A 27,986-nucleotide genomic window follows, 5' to 3' on the forward strand; every position below is an offset into this window, starting at 1 on the left:
CAGAAACTTGCTTAATGTGACTGAATTGTAATTTTAACATTGAAGTAGAAGCCAGAGAGTTATAGAGAACAATAATTTTTATGAAAGACTGTGGTGAAAGTTCCCATACCAGGAACATCTCACTCCTGACCTCCTGCCCCTCTATGGTAAGATAATAAAATGCTGGACTCGCCCTCCCCTTGCACCTGCCCTAGATGGTGAGCGAAGATCCCAGTTTTCGTTGGTCTGTGTCCTCCATGACACGTTTCAGTCTGGCCATTCCAGACCTGTGTTCTATTTTTCTCCAGAGACAGCCTGTCAATGCTAGAAAACAAACTCTGCCTCAGTGTTAATGGGGGCTGGGGAGAAGGCCGGCCCCTCCCTCTCCCAGGTTAGCTCTGCAGAGTGCTCTTAAAGGTCCCCAATTCCATGGCTGAAACCAGAGTGATGATGATGGGAGTGAGGAGGAATTTCTGGTCCAGAACTTGAGGGTAAAAGGGAAGTTATTTTGAGTGAGGCACATGGTCCCTGAAATTACAAAGGTGAGCTTTCATCTCTTCCACAATGACACAGAGTGGTCCTGCCAGAGGAAAAATGGTCAGAGGTTCTTTCTGACCAAGACATCAGGTCCTTTCAGGTCCTGGTTAGATGAGGTAGCAGTCCTATGTCCAAGACATTTGAACATTGTGACCACAGGACGGGTCATTACCTGGGTCCAAAAGTGTTGACACCCCAAGCACAGCAAATAGCTACAATCAAGTAGTAGAACCATATACCATTCCCTTTCCATTCCTGGCATTGCAACAGCTCCCCAGTGTTCTCCCAGGCACAGTCAGAGAGGGGCACTTGCACCCGAAATGAGGCAGGAGGAGGACTGCCCCTGGAACCCTGGAGAGGCCTCATGCTCACAGTATCCGTGCCTCTCCTCTCACGTCCCACCTTCAGTTCAGCAAGCAGGAATTATCTAGTTTGCAAAAGGCTCTGTGGGAACATTGCTGCCTGAAGGAGTGACGAGCCATGGAGGGGATAGACAATGGAAGTGCTTGGATCTCCTAAGCCAGGCAGCCCTGTGTTCAAATCTCAGTCTTCCCACTTACTGCGATGCTCTGGCCACAGCAACATCCCTGAACCTGCATTTCTCAACTGTGAACGGGGAGCAGGAGAACCTAACTTACCATCTGTAAAATGATCTTCATCTGAACCACAGAGTAGACAATGCTTTGAGCAAATGTTTCCTCAATTCTCCCAAGGATGGCACATAACCTCCCCCGGCCTCATTCTAGAGGTGTGAGAGTGAAGTTAATGATATACAACATACACCTTAGGGCATTGGGGTTTAATTCTGTCCAGAAAGGCTGACATGGAATGAGATGAGCCTCATGGGCAAATAACACCCTCTGGGTTCCCTGAGGGTTCTAGAAAGGGATTAAACAGACTGGCAGGAGCACAGCTGGGAATCAGGAGGGCACGGGTGGAGTCTGAGTCCGAGAGGAAAGGGGGTGGGCACAGCAGAGCCAACACGGCCTCAGCCACTAACCTGACATGCTCTCCCCCACACTGCTCTTTCATTTGAGATGCAGAGATGAAGAAAATCCTGTAATCACATCATAGTAATGCACTTTTCTCCACAAATGGAAAATACAATTAAGTATTCCAGTTACTAATTTTCAAACTACCAGTATTATATGATCTGCCTCTAGAAAGCAATGTACATTTGGTGTTCTTTCCTGGTGTTTTGGAAATAACAAAAATATTTCTTTCTAAAACACTTGATTTATACATCTGCAATTTAATGGTCACATGTATGCCATTACGTGTCTCAAAAGCAAACATTTTGCTAATGTTTAGCTTTCACACACACAAGGAAAACCACTGATAGGTTCCATTCTCAATGAATCCTTCCAGTGCCTCTCAGCTCAAGAAAGGAAGGGGAGAGAAGGTTCATTGCTTCTAGCAGCAGGCAGAGAAGTCAACCCACCCAGCTGTAAGGCCCTGGACCACGGCTCAGAAGGCCTGCGATCTAAGGACAGGTCTACAGTTCTGCTGCTTTCCCCTGAGATATGTCGTTCTATTTCTCGGGGTCACAGTTTCCTCATCTGTGGGATGTGAGGTCCCTTCCAACTATTAAGATATAAAATTTGACCAACACTCTGCTTTAGTATCTGCAAAAGTAGATATACTTGCCTCCAACTTTCAGGAAGGTGAACACTAACATGAAATATTTGAAGAAGGCTTTAAGATCACATAATGAAGTAATAATAAACAAGACACATAAAATCACAAGGCTACGAGGGACTGTAGGGGCCTGGCCAGCCAAAGTGAAGCTGAACTCTCAATGCACAGGAGCAGACGGTTGGCAAGGGTCTTTCAGGATGCTTTCTTCTGGGCCCCCTGGGGCTGAAAGCGCCAGCGCATTCTCCTCAAGAAAGCAGGCTGAAGTGACCTGGAACTGACAGTCAGCCCAGGCAGGGTCTCCACGCTTTCAGAGCGACAGTGGGCATTACGTTTTCCCCATACACCATTCTACAGGTGTAGATCTTTTGTCTTCAACTGGTGTAAATTCCAGACCAAATAAAACATGCAAATAATGACCTCATTTCCAAAGCTGGATCCCAGCCCATGTCTGAGTGTAAAAGGTCCTCTGGCACAGAAGCTCAGTCACCTGGTGCGAAAAGGGGCTCCACCACTACACACACAGCCATGAGAAACTGGGCCAATCACCTAACCAATCTGAGCCTTTTCTCATCTGTTAAATGGGGACAGTAATAGTATCTGCATTACAGGGATGTGAGGAGAATTGATGCGTTATTATTGCACATAAAGCCCTCAGGAAAATGTTGGGCACATATTGTGTGTTGGATAAATGCTACCCTGTACTGATATTAACCTCCACATTAACTTTACTCAAGAACTATGCATATGATATGACTTCAGTAAGAAAACAAACAAGAGCAGATGGAAAGATCCTGATGCAGAGCACTCCTGGGGAAAAGCAGGTGCTTGCTGCCTCCTCCTCCTCCTGACACTCAAGACATTTTGAAATAACGATGACTGCAAGGTCAGGGAGGACCGGGAAAGAGGAAAAGGAGCTTGGAATGATGATGGAGTAGGAAAAATCACAGCCATAGGAACTGAAACAGGTGTGGTGTGGAGGTGCCCAGGCTGTTGCTGGGAGATGTAGGTAAAAGGCCACAAAGTGCCCTGGGGAAGAAACTGGGGCAAGAATGAAGACACCTGCACGTGCACAGGAGCACAAAAGAAAAAGGAGAGTCAAATCGGGTGGGAGGAAGATGGCACATTTGGGGGCAAATGAGGTAGGTGAAAATTGAATACTGGAAAATTGGAATAAGAAACTGCCACGTCAAACTCTAAAGGATGGGGGGTGGGTTGGTGTAGAGAACAAGGTTCAGCAGCAAATGGAGGGGCGAATAATTTAACAGGCACCAGGAGAACAATACAGTGAGACCTTTGGAAGATGGGGGAGGGCAGACATCAAGAGAAAAGGTGTTAGTAAAGGTGGAAAAATAGAAGAATGAAATGACTGTGCCTGTTAACAAAGGGGAGGTAAGAACTGATAGACCTGGGGCGGTTAATAGGGAAGAAAACACCAATCAACAGAAAATGAGGTGATGCGCGCAGAAAATCTTGGAGGAGGGGGTGGGTGATATATGAATTTGGATAGCCTGGGTAACAAATGCTGAATAATTGAAATTATTCTTCTATTTTTCTGTATTATTATCCAAGGCTGGGAAGAAAGCAACTAACCGAAAATGTTGTCCCCGCCCCCACCAACCCTTTTGCTTTGGTTTGGTTTTTGTACTTGAAGGAAAGGGAAATTTGCTCAGGCTCTGTAACTGAACCGATGGGTGGCCCGCCAGCACCGGTCACCTAAGTTTCTCCTGACGTGGACAGCAGCGCTGGCTTCTATCTTCTTGGCGCTAGTGTGGCAATTTCCCCATGTCGTGAGAAGAAATGGAACCAAACTAACTCAGAGACGACGGACGCCCAGATGAGACCTAGGGAGAAATCGACGTCGGAACTAACTTCTCCACCGCAGCCCTTTCTGTCCGCTGGGAGGGTGCGGGTCATGCTGCGGGAGGGTGCTGAGCGGTGCTGGAACACCAGCCGCCCCAGGTTCCGCTTCTGAGAGCCCGGCCGGGCGAATGGAGCGCGGGATAAAGTTTCAGGGTCCTCTCTAGACCGTCGTGCTGCAGAACGCCGCCTGCACGTCCTCCCCCAGGGCAACGCCACCCGGCCAGCCGAGGGCTCCAAGCAACCACCGTCGGGCACCAACAGGTGGGCAGCCCGCGGCTCCGAGAATCGGACAGGAGGCGGCGGGAGGGCGTCCTCAGGCTACAAACACCGAATGCCACCGTGCGGAGCTTATCCATCTCCCGATTTCCTAGCCAACAGCCCGGGACCACGATCCCCCATCAAAGCCTCACCTCGAGTGGCCCCCACTCGTCAGAGCCTCCAAAGTCAACGGATGCAAGATGTCCCTGGACCCAGGGCCGATCCGGTCCCGGGGGCTCTGAGCACGCTGGGCTCTCGGAGTAGCCCCGCACCCAGACGCAGCAGAAGCGTGCGGTGTGTGCAAGAAAAAGCGCGGCAGCGCTGAAGATTCATCCGCACGGCTGCTGCCTGGCTCCCCTCCGCTGCCACGCCCCAACACTGCCCGCCCCCGACGTGCCTCCAGCCAGCGCTCCCTCTCAGGCCACGCCCCTGGCCCGGCATCCCGCCTCCACCACCGAGCTCCCTTCGGCTAGACAGTTCGGGCCTTCTACAGGCCACGCCCCCAACCAGTGATCCCAACCCCCTCTCTCATCTGCTCACTGCCCCAGCGGGCTCTCCTTCTCCCGCTCCAAGCCAAGCCCCTAACCGGCCTCCAGCCCACTGCACCCCACCCACCCCAACCCTAGGCTCCCGGCCCCACAATCCTCCCAGCCATTCTCACCGCCATCCCCATTCTCCACCAGAGTATCTCCTTCCCACAACCGAGGGCCACCTCTGCGACACCCCAGGCAATCGCCCCCCACTGCCTACTCGCTCCACTTGTACCTGGGCACTGAGTTCACTCTAGGCTAAGGCACTGTGGTTGCAGTTTTCTGAGCAAAGGAAACTCGAGGGAAGGATTTTTTTAACCTATGGGTTTTCCCTGGGCCTAAAGCAAGGCTTCTGGGGACTGTATCAGTGAATCCACTCAACTATCGCCTTTGCTGTTTGGCTCAAAGCATAATCATTAATTAACATGAAAACTAGAGGCTAAGTGAAGCCTTCTGCGCTAGGATCTGGGGCCCCAAAGTTCCATGGTTGTTTTCTGATATGAAACTGATGGAATTCATAAAATAAACACATTCTTTTTAAAAAGTGTCCGTTTTTTAGATGATTCATTTAAGTGGTTATTATGTGTCAGCACTGTTATTATAAACATGTAATACTTTTATAATCAAGGAAGAGTAATAACCATTTTTAAACTAAAGAACATACAAAATTATTAATTATTCAATGAAAAATCAAAATTCATTTTATTTTTGCTTTTTTAAATAGTGAAAAAACTTCTGTATGATACTCGAAATGGTGGATACATTAGTCAAAACCCACAGAATATACAACACAGGGTAAACCCTAGTAAACTCGTTCATAATAATGCATCAGTTTTGGTTCATCACTGTAACAAATGTACCACACATGTGGAAGATGTCAGTAGTAGAAGAAACTAGGGGACTGGGAGTGAGAGAGTATATGGGAACTCTGTACTTGCCACTCAATTTTTCTGTAAACTTAAAATTGCTCTAAAAAACAGCCTATCAACTAAAGCACGCACTGCCCTAGTGGGGTGGCTCAGTTGGTTGGAGCATCAAAAAGGTTCCGGGTTGGATTCCCAGTCAGGGTACATACTTAGGTTGCAGGTTTGATCCCTGTGCGGGTGCGTATGGGAGGCAACCCATCAATGTTTGTCTCTCTCTCCCTCTCCCCCTCACTTCCTCCCCTCTTTCCCTTTCTCCAAAATCAATACACATATCCTTCACTGACGATTAAAAATAAATTAAAGTGCATACCAATATGTTAATGGTAATCTCTGGGTGGTGGTAATATGGAAATTTTTTATTTTATTGTTTAAATAGTTATTGAAATTCTCCAAATTTTTGATGATGAGCATTTATTTCTAAAGCAGAAAAATATAAACTATGGAAAATTTTAGAAACATCATGAGAAGCTAATATTGAATGTTTCATTTTATTTCTACTTGACATAACTAACAAAATCTGCATAAAGCTCTCATAAATGTTGAAAATAAAATCTGTTAGGATTGTTTTTTAAAAACAGAATATCCCCCTGATGTGAGTGGCTCAGTTGGTTGGGTGTCCTCCCCCAAAGTGAAAGGTCACTCACTGGTTTGATTCCCAATCAGGTCACGTGCCCAGGTTGTCCTGGCTAGGAGGTTAGGAGGCTTAGAGACTTGGGAGCTCAGGAGTAGGGGACTGGGGACTGGGGTGCATATGAGAAACAACCTCTCTTTCTCTCCTCCTTCCTCTCTCCCTCTCTCTCACAAAAAATAAATAAAATAAAATAAAGTAATTAAAGGATAAATTGAGAGTTTTTCTTTTAGTTTGCTCTTTAGAATTAGCACAGATCTGAAAAGAAAATCTTAATTTTTCTTTTTAAAAAATCTGTCTCAAAGGATCAATTCTACCTGCTTGGAAACCATTATTACTATTTATGTGCAACATTCTTTCTAGTGAAGAAAACACTATTAAGAAAAAGTTCTTGGGGAAAATTGGCCTGGCCAGTAAATAAATGGATTTCTGTTGAGCTGTAAAAATTCAGCCAAGAGCCATCGGCTGCCCTGTGACTCTGGGCAACCCTCTACCTTTCTGAGCTTCAGCTTCCTCTTAAGTGAAAAGGGAAGCAATGGTACTTCTCTATCTGGATTGCTTGGAAGGTACAAAACCTTAGCCCATATAAAATTCCTGGTATCATCTTAGCATATACAGGTGCTTAATAATTATTAGTTCCTCTCTTTAAAAATAGATTTCTTGGAGTTTTAGTGGGAATCTTGAGCTCCTGAGAGAAAAGGCATTTCTAGTTTTAGATTATTATGTGTTTTGCCATGTATAACGCACTTTTTGCCCGAATTTTTGAGGGAAAATAAGGATGCCCATTACACATGGATGATACTAATTCCATATCTATAGAAATGTTTTTAATTCTTTTTAAAATGTCTTGTACCTTGTATCAGTTCTTGTATTTTATAATTACTTGTTACATAAAATTTCTTGCACCATAATATGTTCAAAAATAAATGCTAAAATTCCTTTATAATATAAAAACCAAGTATGTAAATATAAATAAAAAATTGAATTAAAAATTAAAACGAAAGTTTTTTTCCTGAAAGTTCGGCCCCAAATCACGGGAGCACATTATACATGGCAAGATACAATAACTTGTTGGAGGAAAGCAAGATGGTTCCAGAGGGAAAATCAGTAATGCAACATGGAGAGGCTGTTGCTCCAAGCTCAGCACCATCACTAGCTATGTGTATGAAGTCGATAAATCAGCAAATTTCTCTGGGTCTTACTTTTCTAATCTGTTAAACAAGAGATTTGAACCGGTGATCTCAGATTCCTTCAGCTTCCATCATTCCACAGGGAAGTTATGTCTGCTGAGTAAAGAAAAAGCCTTAATCTCCTATGGAGGCCCCCGTCTGCCCACAGGCCCAGCCATCACTCACTGTCTTGCAAGCAAAGCTTACATTTGCATTTTGTCCTTCCCAACAAATGGGAACCTCCAAAGGTTTCTTTGAATTTTTGTCCTCTGGGTGATCTGCTAGTGTCCAACTCTGACTAGCAGCTAAAACTCCAGCAGTATCAACCTAAAGCTTTCACCAAAGATGCATTGTATCACCCCTGGTGCTTTCTGCAGGATGGTGTCCAAGGAGAGAAACTACCATCACTCACCAAGTCAAGGTGCATCTTTTTTTCACAAAATAGCATCTCCAAAATTGTAATGTGTCTTTCTGTTAATATTTATTGAGCACTTAATATGCTGTGTCCTTTGCATTCATTATATCTCCTTAAAGCCTTAAAGCAGTTCCGAGGCACTATTATTCTCCTTTTGTAGATGGGAAAGTAAAGATTGGAGAAGCTGACCGCACTACCTAAGGTAACACAGCTAGTGTGCTCAGTGAGAAGTATGCTTTCCCGCCAGGCTCAGGAAGGAATATGATGGGCAGGGCAGCCATAAGGAAGAGAGAATGAGCAGTAAAAGTGTCCCCAGCTTTCTTACCTGCCCACCAGACTTTACATGAGGGAATTGGGATGAAGGGCAAATACCTGTCTCTGCATCAGCCTGACTCCCAAGTGGTTCTGAAAGCCCTTTCAGACCTCTCAGCCCCTTTGAACTGTGGAGCTAGGATTTAAGAGAAGGCACTGACCACACCGAAGAAGACACTTTTCTGGAGTAGCTCTCCACAAGCACAGTCTTTCTCTTTGCCTTGATCAAGTAACTCCTAAAGTCCTGTCTTCTTTATTAAACTGCCATAATTGATGCCCCTATCTACCACTTTTTGTTGTCTCACTCTGATCCCTTTCTGGTGAGAAAGTATGGTCTTAATCCTCTGCATATTGTGATCTCTACCCTTGGTGACAGAGTACTGGCTTCTGGCAGGCAGGCCTGGCATAGAGTCTTCCTTTCACCTTTCAGCAGCTGTGTGGCCTTGGATAACCTCTATCAAATCTTAGTTTCTTCCTCTGTAGTAGAGAAATAACAATACCTGCCCTGTTGTGGTGGGGATTCAGGGGATGGTCTCTGTATAGAGTTAGAGGTGTCTGACCCACCAAGAGTATGTGATAAACGTGGTGGCTAACACACAGCAAACCTATCTTTGCCCAGTGAACTCCAGTGTCCTCTTCAAGGCTCACATCAAGTTCACTTCTTGATTTTCCTAACAGCGTTCATTACTTCATACAGTGACACCCAAAGCCCTCAGACACAATTCAGTTTGAGAGCTGACCAAAGAGATTATGAGCTCCTTGAGGGCAGTAAATATATGAATATACAAATACACTTGAGCAGCTTTTAGCTTACAGAAAAATTAGAAAGTACAGAGAGTCCCCACAAAGCCCCTTACTGCTCCCCTCACATGTCCCTTATTGGCATCTTCCATCAGTGTGGCCCATTTGTTTACAAATAATGAGCTAATAGTGATTCATGATTATTAACTAAAGTCTAGAATTTACACACTAGGGTTCATTTTTGGCTTTATAGTGCTGGATGGGTTTTGACAAGTGCAGGATGTCATATACCCAGCACCACAAGTATCATACGGAGTAGTTTCATTGCCCTAAAATTCCCTGTGCACCACCTGTTCATCCCTCTTGCTCCTGTACCCCTGGCAACCACTGAACTTTCTACCATTTCCATAGTTGTGTCTTTTCCAGAATGTCATAGGGCTGGAATCACACGGTGTGTAGCTTTAGGTAGCACAAATCCTTCATAGCTGGTGAAACCCTAAGACTTCAGACACACATTTGTTTTAGCACTGATCAAAGAGTTTACGACCTCCTAAGGGGCAGTAATATTTTTTCTTTTACATTATGTATTTACTTTGGGCTCTCCCACAATACTAAGTATATAGTAGGAACTAAGAATTCAATAAAATAATAATAGTGATAATCATAATACAGCACTACTTATTATCATTATGCTTTAAAGTATACTACAAACATGAAGAACGGAATTAAAAAAAAACCCAAAACAGTACCTAAAATCAGAGATCTGACAGTCCAGGCAGGCTGCCAGGTGTTTTTGGCTGATTTTTAAAGGTCCTATTAAGACAATAATTCCTTTCAACTCTAAAATTCTAAGCAAACTCCTAATAACCACCATAGCCCACAACTATAATTTGAGATGAACCACGTGACCAGTTTTGAATTTCAGCTCTGACCCAACTCTTTCATTTTAAAGACTAAGTTAATTCTTTTTCCCCACTGACTTTAAAAGTGCAGGGGAACAGATGGGAGAGAACAAGATGATTCACTGTTTACTGCTAAGTAGCCTTTGAATAATGAGGAACAAGTTGAGGAGATAGTTAAAGGAAATCTTAAAACAGAGGGTTACTTCATAGATCAGAATGTTAACTAAGGACTATTTAGAGCAAACCTCTGGACTTAGTATAGAGGGGAGATAAATAAATGCATGTGCCAGGGAAATGAACTATAATAATAATAGACTCATATTCCTCGATGTATGAGGAAACAGTGGCAAAGTCTTACACTGACCAAAGTCAATTAGAGTAGTCCTTGGAAAGTCAGGGGTTCTAGCACTTGCGCAGACATATTGCATTGTTTGAGAAACAGAAACTGCTTCCTGAACATTTTCCAGAATTAGACTGGTAGTGTTTACAAGTAATAAAATGGAAATGGCATGTCATCCTTATGACAGGTACCATTCTCTGAGCCAGGGTGTGCTCTGTTTGGGTTTAACATACATTCTTTCATTTGATCTACAAAATGAGAGCTCAGATTTTGGTATCAGGCACAGCTGAACCTGAATCCACCCCTGCCACCTAGTAGCCGAGTCACTTAAGAGCAAGTTACTTTATATCTCTTAGCTTCAGATATTTTTTCAAATTGAGGTATAACTTAGATATTATAGATAAATCTTACATAGGTAAATGTCAGCTGGGTGAGTGTGTTCGTGTATGTCGGACAGACCCTAAGGTGACCCACAACGATGCCTGCCTTGATGTTTGCGTCTTCACGCGTGCTCCTCTGCCAAGTACAGACGGAATCTGGGATTTTCACCTAACCAACAGAATATGACGAAGGTGAGAGGATGTCACTCCTGTGATTGTTATGTTATGTACAGACTAAAGATTGTTATGCTATATTAAGACCGTTATGTTAGCAAACTGGAGGGAGAGCCTCCAGCTGCTGGATTGATGAAGTGGCCACCTCGGAGAAGCCCCAGTGGCAAGGCACTGTCAGCAGCCTCTGGGACATGGTACATCAGTAATACAGCCACAAGGAAATCAGTTCTGCCAACAACCTGAATTCCCCTAGGACAGGACTGTGATCATTCATTATTTTAGCCTGAGCACCTTGCCCAGGTGACTGTCTAATATAAGATTGATAAATGAACAAGTCGTGTATAAAAAGATAGTACTGGTGAGTGACAAAGAGAGACATCCAGTACTGCACAGTTTTGAAAAGGCCCTGGTACTCGTCTGTGAGAGACACAGCTGTGGGACAAGGTGCTGTGAGCCTAGATGTTGGTCACATGAGGAGATCGCAGGGGGTGGTGTGACTGGGACTTGAGTGGCTGGGGCACTTCCATGAATTTGTCCCATAATAGAGACAGAGCTCCCACTGGGCAGACTGCTACAGATGTGAAAATGGCATGGACTCGGCCCTGCCTCCTGGGGCTCAGGGACCAGGGGAGAAAGAGGAGGGGGTCATTACATAAGATGTGACAGGTGCTGTTGAGGGGGTAGGGGCACAGAGAGGCGCTGGGGACAGCAGATGAGTCCTGCTCACCTGGGACCCACAGCCTCTGGTGTGCCTCTGACAGCAGGCATGGCTCTTTGCTGGTGTTTGCTACTTCTGACAAGTCTCTCCAAGGTTACCGAACCGTGCATTCAGGAGAACTGCACTGCGTCTCTCCAGCAGCACTCTGCCCACTTCCTGGGCCGTGGACAACAGCAGCTCGTTATTATCATGGAAGTAGTAGAGCATATATAATGCTGAGTACTGTGAAAAGTATATGGATAGGAAAATCAGTAATATCTACTTATGCCTATTTGATAGCTAATATGTGCCTGGTTGTGTTTTAAGCATTTATGTTTTTATTCATTTAGTTTTCTGCTGATTGCCCCATTTTACAAATGATGAAACTAAAGCTTCTTACCCACAGCTGGGACTTGAACTGACAGCGGAGCTCCAGACCCCACCTTCTCACAACAATGTGCCTTCTAGGAAGTTAAACAGAATAAAAAACACAGAATCTGAGCCTAGGTACAAAAAAACTTCCAAAGGAAATTAGGTGTTTAATAGACAACCAGAAACGCAAATATTTGATGTCCACTTAAGAATAAATAAGTAGAGGCCCTGGCTGGTGTGGCTCAGTGGACTGAGCACCAGCCTGTAAACCAAAAGGTTGCTGGTTCAATTCCCAGTCAGGGCACATGCCTGGGTGGCAAGCCAGGGCCCCCGTTGAAGGGGTGCAAGAGGCAACTGGTTGATGTATCTCTCACATATGGATGTTTCTCTCCCTCTCCTTCTCCCTCCCTTCCCATCTCTCTAAAAATAAATAAATAAAATCTCTTAAAGAATAAAAAATAGAAATGTACATGGAAGTTGGTGAGGAGACATTAGGCATAGTAATAATAAACAGACACGTGAAATCTTTAACAAAGTTATGGAATAATCTGGGATTGCACACATATGTACCCACAACTGGAAACACTGATTATGAAACTTTGACAGAGACAGAACTTTCAGGTATATACACGGATTTTTTCATTCTCTCTGAATAAACTGGTTGTGAAAGATTAAGTATTTTTATATTACTGCCATTATTGTTGTCTAGTGCATGATAACTATGTGCATATTTCATTCCACTGTTAAAACCACCCTAGACCCTGGCCAGGTAGTTCCGCTGGTTAGAGTGTTGTCCTGATACGCCAAGGTTGTGGGTTCAATCCCCAGTCAGGGCACATACAGTAATCAACCAATAAATGTACAAATAATTGGAATAACAAATCAATGTATCTCTCTTTCTCTAAAATCAATAAATAAAATCTTTAATAAACTCTCACCCTAAGGGTTTATCATTATCTCCATTTTGTAAATGGGGAAACTGAGGCACAGAGACCTTAAATAAATGACCCCAGGTCCTCAGTGTTTGGCAGAACTGGGATTCAAATCAAGGTTCGTATGGCTTTCAAAGACCCAGTGCGCCCAGCATGGAGCTCTCTCAGCTCTTCCCTGTGGGAGGACCCACCACAGTCACAGCACAGATACTGCTGTGCTGTAGTGGCAGCGCCCAGAATCTGCAGGCTGTGGCTTGGCTTTCATTTCCAGAACTGTGTGACTTGGAACAAGTTTCTTAACCTGTGTGAATGTCCATGTTCCCATGTGTAACATGATGAGAATTACATCTCTTACCAGGGTTACTGACAGAAAGAATTAACATAAGTGAAGGCCTGCTGGGTTGGGGGCCAGGTCCCCAGTGGGGGGCACGTGAGAGGCAACCAACACATTGATGTTTCTCTCCCTCCCTCCCCCTCCTTCCATTCCCATCTCTCTAAAAATAAATAAATAATATCTAAAAAGAAAAAGAAAAAAAATAAGTGAAGGCTTAGACAGGAACTTACCAACACTTCAGTGTGTGTGTCTGGGGATGAGCTTGGTGCCCATTTGTTTGTACTTACACTAGTCTAGATGCTCCTGTGAAGATGTTTTTTAGATGAAATTAACATTGAAATTGTTGGATTTTCAGTAAAGCAGGTTACCCTCCATAATTGGGTGGGTCTCATCCAACCAATTGAAGGTTTTAAGACAAAGATTAAGGCATGGGAGTGTGGGGCACCCTTGGGACAATCCCCAATTCCTAAGTAGGTGATGGTGGAAAGTTAACACCATCAGAATCTATTTAGAGTTTAACAGTAGCCAAATTTGTACACAAAATTCTCATTGAGTGAAAAGGAAGGTCCAGGGTCAGAAGACAGGTGAAGTGTCAGAATGTTTCTCAAATTCCTGACCACAACCCACAGTCAGAATCGTATTTTACATTATGATGCTGTAGATGCATCCATGAACGTACACACATGGAGAAAATATTTGCAAACAATGCTGACCCTAAGCACATGCAATGCATCCTGTTATCCTCTATTCTGTCTATGTTGTATTAAGTTCTGATGGACTAACCGATGGGCCCCCACAGTTGGAAAAACACCACAGTTATCAGTAATGTGAAAACTACAGCAGTGGGATGATAAATTGGGCAGAGACATGACATCCCTTCCCCCCGCTCCTTTCCTTCTTCCTCCTCCCTTTTGCCCCACTCCCTTCCTCCTCTAGTGCAAAGGCAGTTGGTTTCAGCTAGCCACTCTCTTAGGCCTGCCTTCCAAACAAACAGATACCACTTCCCTTTTTCTGGTAAGTTCTAACTGTAACTTTAAGCTATGGAAAATTTTATTGATACAATAACACTGACATTTTATGTTTTATGTTATAATATAACTGAAAAATCAAAAGGGGGCTCTTTTTTTTCTTCTGTTTTAATATTTCCTTAACACAGACAGCCAGAGAACTCAGGTCTGGCGATTGTTCAGGCCTAATTATGTTGAGGACCACATGGCAACGTCCTGACTCCGTGTGGGTCTCTGAGCCTATTCTCAGCCACAAATAGTTTTAGTGAGTGGTTAAATATAACATTCCAATTCTCATTCTACTGCTTGTTTATTTGAGGACTGAGTTTACATTCTCTGAGGCTGGTCTCCATCACTGAGTCACAGGCCTCTCTGTGGCATGCTGAGAAGAGCCTTTCTCTGCCAGTAGAAATGCTCATGGAAATCCTCTGACCTTCTGCCCCTCAATCCCACGGCTCCCAGGCATCTTCAAGCTTTCCAAATATCTCTGTACACACACTTATGCTAGAATAGAATGTACGTGTTCACGGCTTTTGCTTATCTAGTTTGTTTGGTCCATCAAGCCTTGTGTGGGATGTAAACAATTGTAAATGCAAGAGAACAGTCCAGCCAGTTGCTTGCAGAGCTCCAACCCAACCAAATTCTCTCTCTGATTTTCAACCTCTGCTCAGTTCTATTACAAATGATGGCATATGAACTCCTGTGAAGAGTAGACCAGGTGTTTGGATTTGGACCAGGTACCCCATGTCAGGTACCCCTCCAGGAGCCTTGGCAGGCAGAGTTAACTGAGGAGAACACTGGGCTTGGTTGAATTTCTAAGATTGCCAAGGTAGTTAGGTAGTACAGCGCACAGCTGGCCTCCAGCTTATTTCCTTGGCATTCCTGCTATGATGTGATGCATACGTGCATTTCTAAACACACACACACCCTTCTCTCGATCTGTAAAACTGTGCACTAAAGATAGTGGGGTTCATGGGAGAAGCAGGGCTGAGGCAGAACACTCAAAACCTTATAACTTTATCACCAGACACCTAATGAAATAATAATAATCTTAACAAAAAGGCTTACACAGTGAAAAAGGCATGTTAGATTCCTAGTAAAAAAAAATATAACAGCAAATATAGGACTTTATCTTTTAAAAAGGAGGGAGTGTAAAGTAGGTATTTGAACAGATGTTTTACACCTGTGTTCACAACAGCACTATTCACAATATCCAAAAGGTGGAGGCAACTCAAGTGCCCACTGATGAGTGAGTGGATGAACAAAATGTGGTATATCCATACAATGGAATATTATTCAGCCATAAAAAGGAAGGAAATTCTGATATGTGCTACAATATGGACGAAAATTAAGGACATTATTGCAAAATGAAATAAGCAAGACACAGACAGACAAATAGGAGGGGGAACCCAAAAATACTGGAATTATCTTCTGGAGGCTGGCCCCTTGTAGTACAGGTTTCCCTCACTAGGTGAGTGTTCTTGGAACCCATCTGTATCCGTATATCAGCTGGCATTGTGAGAGCCTGCATTCAGCTGCACTGATTATTTTTTTAAGTCTTTCAGTGCATTTGCCCATTTCACAATGGGTGATTCACGAGCACACCTGCCCACACCAAGCTGAGTGTTCAGCAGTTTTTGACCAAGAACAACATGACCCCTGTGCCCCACCCTCCCTATTCACCCAATCTCACCCAAGCAACTTTTGTTTGTTTGTTTTTTTCCCAGGATGAAAAAAAGTCCTCCAAGGGAAATGTTTTGCCAATGTGGAAGAGGTGAAACAAAAAATGGCAGAAGCACTAAAAGACATTAAAATCAACTAGTTCAAAAACTGTTTTGAGCAGCGGAAAAAACATCTTTATATGTGTATTGCATCAAATGGGGAGTATTTTGAAGGTGACTAAAATTTAAACATATAAGAATAAATACACAATTTTTTACAAATAAATTCAGCTTTTTTGGGTCCCCCCCTGCCATGTATTGTATCACTCTACTAATATGCAGTAGAGTAGCCCAAATCATGGAGACAGAAAGTAGAATGGTGGGTGCCAGGGACTGGAGGGTGGGGAGGATGGGGTGGGTAGTGCTGAATGGGTGCAGTGTTAGTTTGGCAAGGTGAAAAGAGTTCTGGAGATGGTGGTAGTGATGGTTGCACAACAATTTGAATGCACTCAATGCCATTGTACTGTACACTTGAAAATGGTTAAGATGGGCAATGTTATGTTCTACGTATTTCACAACAACTAAGAACATAAAGGGGTGGGTAGCTTCATGGAAGGGGTTTAAGGGTTGACACTGATGAGTTATAGGACAAGGGCAAGATGCACACACTGAGCAAACTGGGCACAGAGGTAGAAAGTGGGTGAAAGAGCCTTGGGAACAAGGTGTGGCTCTGGCTGTACTGCTTTATCTGATGCACCAAACACTAGACTTACCAGGGGGATCACTTCCTAAGTTACACAAATATCTAACCACTATGCTGTACACCTGAAAGTAATATAGTATTGAATCTCAACTTTAACTAAAAAACAAAAAACAAAATAAAATAATTCCAAAACAAAAATTTATTTTGAAACAAAACAAAACACTGACATGTGGGGACCTCCACAAACCAGTGCAACTGGCACATAGTATTGACATCTGCCTCTATGTGCCAGTGGCACTGAGCTAAACCACTTTACAGAAACTCAGCCTTCAGCAAATCAGACTGTGGTGACCAAGTTACTCCATCGTGTTGTCATTTCACTTTCTTCCACCTTCACTGCCTCGCGTTCTGCCTAAATTGCTGGAAATGATACACAGCAAGGCATCACCCCCCAGGCCAATTAATCAGACTACTCTTCCTGAAATATAGTTTTTATTATATGTGGAAAGACATTCTACACTGACTGGTAAAAATGCCATCTTATCTATCAGATATCCTCTTCTATCTATGAAGGAAGAAAAGAGGCTACCTTGGTAAGCTTGATAAACTCAACAACTAAATGGGATGTTTTGATCATAAAAAAATTTCTAATTGAACAGGTTATACTGGGAAGTCATGTCCTAGGCCTATACAGTATAATAGATTAATCTTGACCTTGAGCAAGCCCTGTCCATTGTTTTTGTGCATCTAGAACAACATACTTAAGACGTCAGAATTAATTCTTCTCCAGACATCCAAAGATAAACACCTGGTACGGGGTGAGACAGCCCCGACATTCTCATTATTATCTCTTACCTGCATACCTCTGTACAGCCATCTGTGTTAACTGTTAACTATCCTGCACCCACAAATGTGAAAGGAGTGTCTCTCCATTTTACTTGTTATTCAATCCCAGAGATTTCCTTGCTTTGCCGTCTCCTACTCCCTTAATCTGCCACCAGTGGATTTCATATAACCTTCCCCCCACCTCCTGCCTTGATTCTCATGTATAAAATGAATTGCAAAACTCTTATTCCTCTTATTTTCTCAATCAATTGAGATTTTGCTTCTGGGACTGGCCCCAAACCTTGGCCCAAGTAAACCCTTTAAACCTTTCTTATGTTTGGAATTTCTTTCTTCCACACACACCTATACGGGCTTGTGCTCAGTGTTCATGGCTGTGGAAAAGAGTAAACTCACCCGGAGGCCTATTGGGAAAGAATCTGTTGACACAAATCAAGAGTCACCAAAAGGCTTCCTTCTCTTCATTTCCATGTGGACTGCAGTTTTACTAGGAAGAGAACATTTTATGTCTGAGTAAAGTCTCTTAAAGGGGAAACTTGCACAAATGTTTTCACAATTAGGGGAAGGGTTAAACAAATGTCAGCCAATCTGTGGGATGTGATGTCCCATAGAGTAGAGGGCAGGTAAGACTGTACAGCATAGAGCCAACCACAGTGAAAAATGCTTCAGATACAAGAGGATATGCTAATTGAATGTGTAACACAATGATGACATTTTAAACACACCTATGGGCACCCTGGCCGATGTTGCTCAGTTGGTTGGAGTGTCATCCTGTAACTGAAAGGTTGCAGGTTCAATTCCTGGTCAGGGCACATATCTAGGTTGTGGGACCAATCCCCCGTCCAGATGTGTAAGGGAGGCAACCAATTGATATCTCTCACATTAATGTTTCTCTCTCCCCCCCTTTCTCTCGTCCTTCCTCTCTCTCTAAAAGCAATGAAAAAAACAGTTCTCGGGTAAAGATGAAAAAAACAAAACACCTATGGGCAAGTAAGAAAATTATCAGTGACAAAAATTTCTGTACACTTCCTGTAATGATACCATCTAAAAAACATTTTTCAAGGTTATTTAGAGCCTACATTCCTCCCTGATGTTAACTATCACAGCAGTTTCTATGCTATTTCTTCTCTTACTAAGGCTACATAGACAAGGCTCTAGCCTACGTAGTTAAGTATCTCCTTAGAAGCAGTTCAGTTCCTGTCTCTAAATTAAAGCCAATGGATTTCCTATAGACTTGCCTACACAGAAGCCATGAACAGTCACAGGGATGCTTGGTGACTGTGAAGACCAGGGGAGTTGGCTCAATCAGATAATTAAGTGTGTCAGGTTTAAACAGCCTGATGCTCTATTCCACAAGAGGAACCACCTTGCCCCTGGGGCTGGAATATTCATACTTAATTGGCTGTAATCCCTGGCAATCATTTTTTAATTAGCTTTGTGAATCTTCTCAGGATACCTAAAGTCTGCTCCCTCTGTCTTAAACAGAATGAGGACAGGTGCTGCCTTTAATACCATTTCTCCTTGTGTCATATTCCTGTCCAATCAGCCAAGGTTCCCAAATCCATTTTCTCCTTAGCTTTCAAGGCTCTCCAGAAAGTGAGCCTGCACAACCTGTCCAGTTGAAGTGTCTCATGCTCCCCCTACCCAGCTTCCAGCAGACCAGGCCTCATATTTGATGGCTGTGATTTTTTGGGGGTGCTTGTCTTCCTTCTTCTTCCCATCTGCATAGCCTCCTCCTCCCCCTACCAACACAAAGACTTTTCCTCTAAGACCCAGCCAGTATTCTCGCTTGCCCAAAGTCTTGGCCAGAGCTGTCTAGGAGGACTTTCCCTTCTAAGCCTTTTTTTGCCCCCTCCTTGACTGCATCACCACCTTGGCATCGACCCATCCACTGTGCTTTGTTCATGCACGCTTCTCTCCACCTGGATCGTGAGTGAGGCCTTCCTGCCCTGGACAAAGAACTTCTGGAAATATGGATTAAGTCATCTATATCTACTCTCATTGAGTTAACTTCCTTTCCTTTTTCTTTTTTATTCTTGTGTGTGTCATGTAACAGGCAAAGGCATATTCTGTTGGTTTTTAAAAGCACTCAGTACTCTAATGCCTTTTCCCTCGGCACACACTGGCTTTCTATTTGCTTTCTACCAGACGGCCCCTCCCTAAAGCCTAACAAATCTCATCCTAGCTACTAATCCTTCATCTCGGGTCTGAAAATTGAAAACTGTAAGGGAAAGTATCTACTAGTCCTCCTCTGCTCCTAGCTCAAATATAATTCTCTAAATGCCTTTGGTCAGGTGCCGACCTCCACCCTCTGACTCTTCTTACCAAGGTCTGTGATTATTTTCATTACATCTCTAACATTTCACCCAGTGTATGTCTTCTGTGTCTTCAAATTAACTGAGAACCCTTAGAGTGACACACTAGGAGGGAGGCTATAGTCAGGCTCTGTGGATATAATCTTTTCCTCTGAAGAGACATACTTAAACCTAGTTCAAAGACCCCGCCAAGTCAGTGTTTTGCTGGAATTCTCCAGCTATTTTACAGTGCTACAACTGTTATAGAAACAGCCCTAAGTGATACCTTTAATAGAAAACATGAAGTTATATCATCACCTGCTGACCAGTTAGTTGGTATTTTGTGGCCATAGTAACAAATCAAATTCTTAAGTCAGTAGAAGACTTTATTTATACATTTTAACATTTTAACATGCATTTATACATTTACACATTTTAATCAAGTAACCAATCCATGCCTTTCTACATTCTCTCTTCCTGACATCACCAGCACCCAAATTATAAAGTGATGCCAGTATTGCCAGGGAGTTGAGAAGAAGGTGGTTGGAAAAAGTTTCCTTTCACTTGCCTGGTTCAGAATCGTGGCTCATTGTGGTGAATTGCTGTAGCCTTTCATCCTGCCTATGTTCATAATGCCCCTTTACTCTCTCCTTTCTCTTCCCTCATCCCTACCCCAACAACCTTCATTTCTTCATCTTCCATGAGTTGAGAGATCTACTAAAATCTTAGTCCAAGTTTGGGGAGGAATGGAGGACTTCGGGAAGGGGATCAGCACCGTGAGCAAGAGGGAGAGCTCAGGGCAGGAAGTAGAAGACAAAGGCAAAGGGCTGGAGAGCCAGAGGGGAGCAGAAGTCAGCTCATCATTCCACATTTTAACACTGATATCACAGGGACCCAGAACCGGAGTCTCTGCAGCTCTTCACCCTGGGACTGTGGAACAGAAAGGGGCTGGCGTGCTGCAACCAGGAGGGAGCTGAGGGGCAGGACCCAGAAGCCTGCAGGGACCAAGAACCTCTGAAAGAGCTCTGTAGCGTGTTCGAGCAAAGCCTGACCACCAGCCTGGCACCTCCAGCACAATGTCACTTCTGAAACAAAGAGCTTTGTCTCCCTGAACTCTGACACTTCTTAAACATGATGCCTCTCATGTAGCAGCCAGCATTGTTCCTGGGATGCAGTGCTGAGTGATGTTAGTCCCCTTTCTTTCCCCTGGGCTTTTTGGCAAAGGATGTAGAGCTTCCAGGCATTTTTTATCCGTCCATTGGATGTGGGGAGACTAGGTGGAAGGAAGGTGAGTACCTGTTCTTCACTTTCATGTAATGGCCATAAAGTGTATGAGGTGTGTGGTAAAGTGGATCATGGGATCAGATAGGTCTGGGTTCAGATCGTGCCAGCGTGACCAGACAGAGGCAGGGTTGCACCCTCTCTAGGAAATGCATTCTTACTCTGCAAAGTGTGGGTAATAATAACCATCTCACAAGGTTAAGTAGTGGTAGGGTCACCTGAGATAGGGATACACAAGGTCTGAGAGTCAGTGGGAAATCCCCCTGCCCCTCATGTGCTCAGGGCCTACTCTGGCCAACCCCGGCCCAGGTGCTTCTCAGTGACATGACCTTATCTAATTTCTGTGCAACCACACGAGGTAGGTATGCTCACTCTCATCTTACAGACAAGGAAATCAGGTAAATAACTCACTAAGGACATCTGACCAGAGAGCAAAGTGTGGAAGTGCCACATTTCTGGCCCTATCTCAAGCCCTTTCTCCTATTTAGGGAGCCATCTCATAACCTCTGGAACTGTCCCACTGCAAGTCACCAGAAAGTTTCTGAAAAGAGTTAACCCCCAGTGTTAGGTGTTCTCTGCTTTCATTTGTAGGTATCTGAGTTAAGTGACATCCCCAAGCTCAGGTAACGTATCTCTCTTTATCGCTGACCTCAGAGTCCTAAAGCCTGGGAAGAAAGACCACAGCTTGGAAAACGGTGAGTTTTTAAGTTTAGAAAACATATTATTCTTTTATGCCTTGAGTCATTCCTGTTTAAACAACAGGATCGGTTGATTCAAATTTGATCCGTGTGAATGATGTGATGCCAGTAGGTGAGGACTTTTACCAGCACTGGACTTTTGGTGCGCTCCCCTCACACCCACACTCCAGCTGCCACTGTGGATTTTTTTTAATAGGAAACAATGGAGAGAGGAAAAATGAGAAAGAAGAAAAGGGAAGGCAGAGAGGAGACTCACATAGATCTCATAGAAGTTACTCCTAGATCTATGGGCTCTTGCACTGGCCTTAAATACTAAGAACTTTCTAGACATTCTACTGAAGGCACCTGGAGGTATTCTCTGGTTTGGAATGGGCCAGAATGCCAGGACGAGAGCACCCCAGGAACAGCCCTTGTCCAATGACAGCTGTGACTGGAGAAGAAGTGCCCCAGTCTTCCTCCCTTCCTGCTTCTCCTGCCTGCTGTTCCACCTGTGCCTCCTGGGCTCACCTCCCAAATGAATGACCGAGACTCAAATCATTGTCTCAGGACCCGCTGCTGGATGAACCCAACCTAAGAAACAGCTTGTAATCAATCAAAGGCAGTGTTGGCCTGGGAGCTGCTTTGGCAGGAAGAGAGGGCCCCTGGCTCACAACACGTCTCTGCTGTCAGGAAAAAGAGCAGGACCACCAGCTCAGTCTTTTCTCAGATCCCCCAAGCCAGGGGAATGAACAGTCTTCTAAGGGAACCTTGGACCACAAATCATGATTCTACACTCTCAGTCACTGAGTGAGCTACCAAATTCCTGAGAAATACGGAGAACATTAAATGCCAGTAAAAGCAAATAAAGTAATTATCTATTAAGAAATAATTCTCAAAACACACAAAAGGTCAGTGTAAAAAAAATTTTTTTTTACATGCACTGAAAAGAACACAATATCTCTTCTGTGGTACTTCTGCCCAAAATGCATAACCTCTGTCTAACATGAGAGAAACACCAGACAAACCCAAATTGAGTGTGGCTGGTGTTCTTTGAAAGCACAAATGTCATGAAAGACAAAGACAAAGATCATTTGGAGAAAATAGTTTAATTTGACAACTAAATGCAATGTTGAATCCTGGGCTAGATCCTGAACTCGACAAAGGACATATAGTGGGGGAAATGGTGGATCTGGAGTAAGGCCTGTAGGTTAGCATGTAGTATTGTATCAATATTAATGCCCTAGTTCGGATCGTTTCACTGTGGTTATTTCATACGTTAACTTTAGAAGAAGCTGGTGAAGAATATACAGGAACTCTGTCCTATTTTTACAACATTTTTGTAAGTCTAAAATTATTTTAAAGTAAGGCACAGTCCCTACCAATGATTAACCTGATTGAAGATCACATCAGCACTGTAAGTTACAAACTGGAGAAAGCTTGCTTGATTGTTTCTAGTAAAAAATGCAAGAACAGGGGAAAGACTACTTTTCCCTGGTCTACTTTTTACAATTACCCAAGCTAGAACACTCATCGTAGCATAGCAAAGACATGTTTAGTCCATCCTTGGAAAAAACCATATTTTTAAGGTATCGTCTCTACGAGATTCACTGAGACGCCTGAGCCAGGTGAATACACAACTACATGAAGACCCAACAGCTCCTTTTCCAGCCTGAGTTAAATGGCAGTCTTGAAGAGAAGGAAAATACCAGACTTGCGCAAAGCGGTGGTTAGCTTGCTCTGAAACAGCACATTATTGCCTTTGAAGTGATACGTGAATTAAAAAAAAAATTGATAATGTTCACTTAATAATATATCTGGATCTCTTTTTTGTAGTCATCTGAGGCTTCATAGCTAGTGATATAAAGGCAGCAGCTTTTACAGGTTGGTCTATTTCTTACTTACTTAACAAACATCCATGAAAAGCCTCCTGGGTGCCAGGCGCTAGGGTTGTACAGATCAATAGGACTCAGACCACAAAGTATTCATATTCTAACAAACTGCCCCATTAACCATGTTATATTGATAGGCTCTATGATAGATCCACATGCAAAATGTTTTTGAAACATAGGAGAGAGAAGGATTAGCTCAGATAGAGAAGTCCAGTAAGGCTTTGAGGAATAAATAGAAGTTTGTAATAAGTAAATAATCTAAGGGTATGTAGACTTGTGGAATCTCATAATAAGTTCAAGAGTTGAGTGTGGCTGGAGTGTGGAGAGAATTAGAAAGTGGAAGAAGATTCCAAAGCACTACCATGGCCCAATGTTAAATAGTGACCTTCATTAGGGTTCCTCAGGGTACTTAGTGAGTTAATTTTTAAAATATTAATTCTCACTACTCCCTTTTAAGATTTTATGAAACAGATAAGCGTTAGTGGTCATAATGTTACAAATGTGGCAGAGGTTTATCCGAGCAGTGAATCCTGGTGCTCATCAATAAAGAGGTTAGAGAATTGACCCAGATTTTGGGGACTCACGGCATTATATTATCATTCTTGGCTGTTTTACAAAATGTGAACTGCAGAGATTCATGCATAATTTCAGTCCTGAACGTTTAATAAACTACAGATAGTTGTTTCAAAAGGACTTACACACAATCAAACTTTTGAATAAGAACATTTGACCTCAGCAGACAGAGGTTGGCTCTTAATCCAAAGAGCTCTGCTTCTACCTCTGACCCTGTTTGTTTGGGGTTCTGGAATCTGTTACTGAGGGTCCCACCTAACCTCTTGTTTATAAAGGGCTTTGAAGATGAAAACTCCATAGTTGAATCAACGAGTTTCATTTCCAACATCAATGAGCCTTTTATACTTTGAAAATATCCTCTCTTCCTGTAGGGAGAACAAACTGTGGATTGATTATGTGAGCATCTCCACAGCTGTCAGAGCCCCTGACCTTACCTGAAAATCCAACACCACATTCAAGGATAACAATGGCTTGAATATAAACTACCTTTAACCTGAACTGCTAGGCTTCTGTTTATTAAACATGACGTTGCTGAGCCATTTACCCCTACAAATATACATTTGAAAATGGCAGCAAATAAACTTATTATAGCACTTGCAGGCATAGGTTATTAGAATTGGAAAGGGTTTTGACAGCGGTCTCTACTCTGCATGTTACAGATTCTGGGCCAGGGTCAGACGAGTCAATTAAGCAGGTTTCCTAAAGCACACAGCTAAGCAGTGCCAGAACCAGGAAAAGCCCAGGGTGCCTGACTCTGTGTAGAATGTGCTCTCTGCCTGATCAGATTGCCAGAGGTTATTTCTGTAGTTCCAGTGGTTAGTAACTAGTATTCTGAAATCTTAATAACTAATTTATGTGTTTTAAAGTCCAACTAGTTTAAAACATGGAGAACATGGCTTTCTGCCACACCTTGATGCAGCAGATAGTAATGAACCTACACAGATTTTCCTCTGAGATTGTATCACTACCCGCCAGGTTTTTGCTCCTGCCCCCATCAGAAGAACCTTCTGCTCATATCTTCTTTTTAGGTATTGTTCGGGCTCAACGGTGCTCTCTCCCTGCCAAAATAGGTTGAAGTCCTAACTCCTGTGAATATGACTTTGTGTAGAAATAAGGTCTTTACCGATGTAGTCAAGCAAATGTCAGGTCATACTGGGCTGGGGGTTCCCTAATCCAACTGGTGTTCTTATAAGAAAAGGGAAATTTCAACACAGAGTCCCCTGAGGAGAGTGCTCTGTGAAGACAGAGGCAGGCATTGGAATGATGCATGTGTAAGCCAAGGATCACCAAAGCTGCTGGAACCAGCAGAAGTGTGTAGAGGCAAGGAAGGATGCTCCCCTAAAATCTTCGGAGAGAGCATGGCTTTGCTGATACTGTGATTCAGACTTCTAGCCTCTGCACCTGTGGGTGAATACATTATAATGATCTGTTAGGGCAACCCCTAGGAAATTAATATAAGTATGTTATTAAATAAGATGCTAAAATCCATTAATATCCCAATAGATGAAAGTTATAAAAAGATATTTTATGACCAAAAATATAATTATTAACCATAGAAAAATATATATTCAACCTTGTTTTATATTAAAGAAATGCACATTAAAACACCAATGTGGCCCTGGCTGGTGTGGCTCAGTGGATTGAGGGTTGGGGGGGTGAACCAAAGGGTCATTCGTTTGATTCCTAGTCAGGGCACAGGCCTGGGTTGCAGGCCAGGTACCCAGGTAGGGGCGCATGAGGGGCAACCACACATTGATGTTTCTTTCCCTCTCTTTCTCCTTCCCTTCCCCTCTCTCTAAAAATAAATAAATAAAATCTTTAAAAAAAAAAACACCAATATGGTAGTTCTTTGATTAAAGCAACAATAATTCAACGCCATGTCAATAGTTAATGCAGGTCCACCTGTGGGAAACTGACACACTAAAACATTGTTGGAGGACATGTAGAATTGGCACACCCCTACTGAGGAACAATTTGTGAGTACTTATTTAGTAGCACTTTGATAAAACCTGTGGGCATCTGATCAGATTCAAAAGGAGTAAAGTTTCAAGAACACACAATAACAACAGGCAGTCAGACTTCATCAAATAGCAGTTTAGTTACCTGCCTCTCTGACCCTCCTGGACCGTCGTATAACCTACCCTCTGATGAGGCACATAAAATTCTCAAACAAAAGTCTGAGAGCACAAGCACTTCTTGATAATCCTTAATATTACTTATTGATAATAGTACCACTTCATATCACTTCTCAATAACACTTAAGCTGAATTTAAAGAGACCTTATTCCAAAATCCCACTCCAGTCTTAAAAATTATGATACATACTACATTCTACAACTCTTTTTAATAAAAGATGCTAGCTCTGGTAGATAATTAATTTCGCAAAGAAATCCTGAGGTATCTTCTATCTTCCAGTGTTATTGAAGATGAAATTCAGGCTCAGAAATGGTAGGCAGCCTGAACCAGGCCCCTGGGCTAATTGGTGGCCAACCCAGGACTAGAACCCACGTCTTCTCATTTTAGTTCAGTGGTCTCTCACGCCACCGTGATGCTAGGAAAGCATTTGCACTGACCTTTTCAAAGTTGGAGGAGACTTAGATGTCAACTTACAGGTGAGGAACCTGAAGCCCAAGGAGGGTAAATGACTTTGCTACATTCAGGCAGCAACTACAGGGTGTGCGTCCTGTCGTGGAGCTGCAGGACCACAACTCTCGCAAGTAACCGGACATCTTTAATCTAACTTCCGTCAACTGCACAGATTTCTTCCACCAAAATCTATTCAGCATTCCTTGAAGAGATATTTTTGTGGGCCTACTGTGTGCCAGTCTTGTGCTAGGGGCTATCTGCCCAAGCCCAGCAGGCCCAGAGGTCAGCAATGTTGGTGGATATTTTATCCCCCAGAACTGAGCCCATCAATTTAGCTTTGGGAGGTTTAAAATCAGAATTTAGCTAATGAATTTTCTGCATTTCCTAGTTATATCTGCCCATGATTGTTTATTCGAAAATAAGGAATTTTTGTGGCCTGGCAGTGAGAGACCATTCAGAACCTCAGACAAATAATTTTCTGTGAATAATCTGCTTAGGAAAACTTCTTCCCCACATACCAGCCCAACAGAGCTGAATGCTCTTTGTGCAGCTTCTGAGGCTGACTGCTGTCCAACGGGCAACCGAGAACTTCTTAATTCGGCTCAGGAAAGTGAACTTGGAGTTTTCCAGAGATCCAAAAACTTATCTAAAAAGAGGTATCTAGAAAGAGATCCAAAAACTTATCTAAAAAGAGGTATCTAGAAAGAGATCCAAAAACTTATCTAAAAAGATTGTGCTCAATTTGCAAACTTCTCTGAGACTAATACCCTTGCCTCTAGTCAGGCAAATGAATCTCTCCAGAGGACCCTATGAATATTTATGCTCAATAAATACCATTATCATTTCATTATGTTCCCTTTATCTAGCAGTAATTTTAAGGATTAGCAAAAAGTTCCTGGTTTGCAAAAATGAATTCTGTCTAAAATTACTATTAAAGTGTGAAAGTGAAGCCCACGATATCATTTTCAACCTTGAGTGATGGTCTTTTATAAAAGGAATTAAACTCCTGAGGAAATTATTTTAACCTTGGACAAGTACAATTTTATAGGAGACATGGCCTGTAAGCCTTCATTAAAAATATATATTTGTTTTCACTGACCGGGTAGCTCAGTTGGTTAGAGTGTCTCCCTGATAGGCCAAGGTTGCAGCAGGTTTGGTCCTCAGTCAGGGCAAGATACAAGAATCAGTCAATGAATGCGTGAATAAGTACATAACGAGTCGATGTCTCTTGCTCTCTCTCTCCCTCCTACCCCCTTCCTCTCTATAAAAAAAAAAATCAGTAAAATTGATGTGTCATCTGTTACCCAACTATTGCAAATCTGAGGGAAAGAGAAAGGAGTTTTCTTTTG

At 43.1% G+C, this 27,986-nt stretch overlaps 1 protein-coding gene across 6 annotated transcripts in view; it reads right to left on the minus strand.

Moving 5' to 3' along the window:
* The window catches only part of SPATA13 (spermatogenesis associated 13), a 357,951-nt gene that overhangs the window by 157,186 nt on the left and 172,779 nt on the right, over positions 1-27,986 (minus strand). For 2 of the 6 annotated variants that reach the window (XM_045194614.3, XM_045194428.3), the window contains exon 1: positions 4,425-4,728. The exons of 3 other annotated variants lie outside the window; for them this stretch is intronic. The gene's annotated coding sequence lies outside the window, so the exon portion shown is untranslated. Of the gene's footprint in view, positions 1-4,424; positions 4,729-27,986 lie in introns of those variants that run through there. One more of the 6 variants, XM_024565204.4, reaches the window with a different exon arrangement.

Source organism: Desmodus rotundus, chromosome 3 (genome assembly GCF_022682495.2).
Source record: "Desmodus rotundus isolate HL8 chromosome 3, HLdesRot8A.1, whole genome shotgun sequence".
Lineage (NCBI taxonomy): Eukaryota > Metazoa > Chordata > Mammalia > Chiroptera > Phyllostomidae > Desmodus > Desmodus rotundus.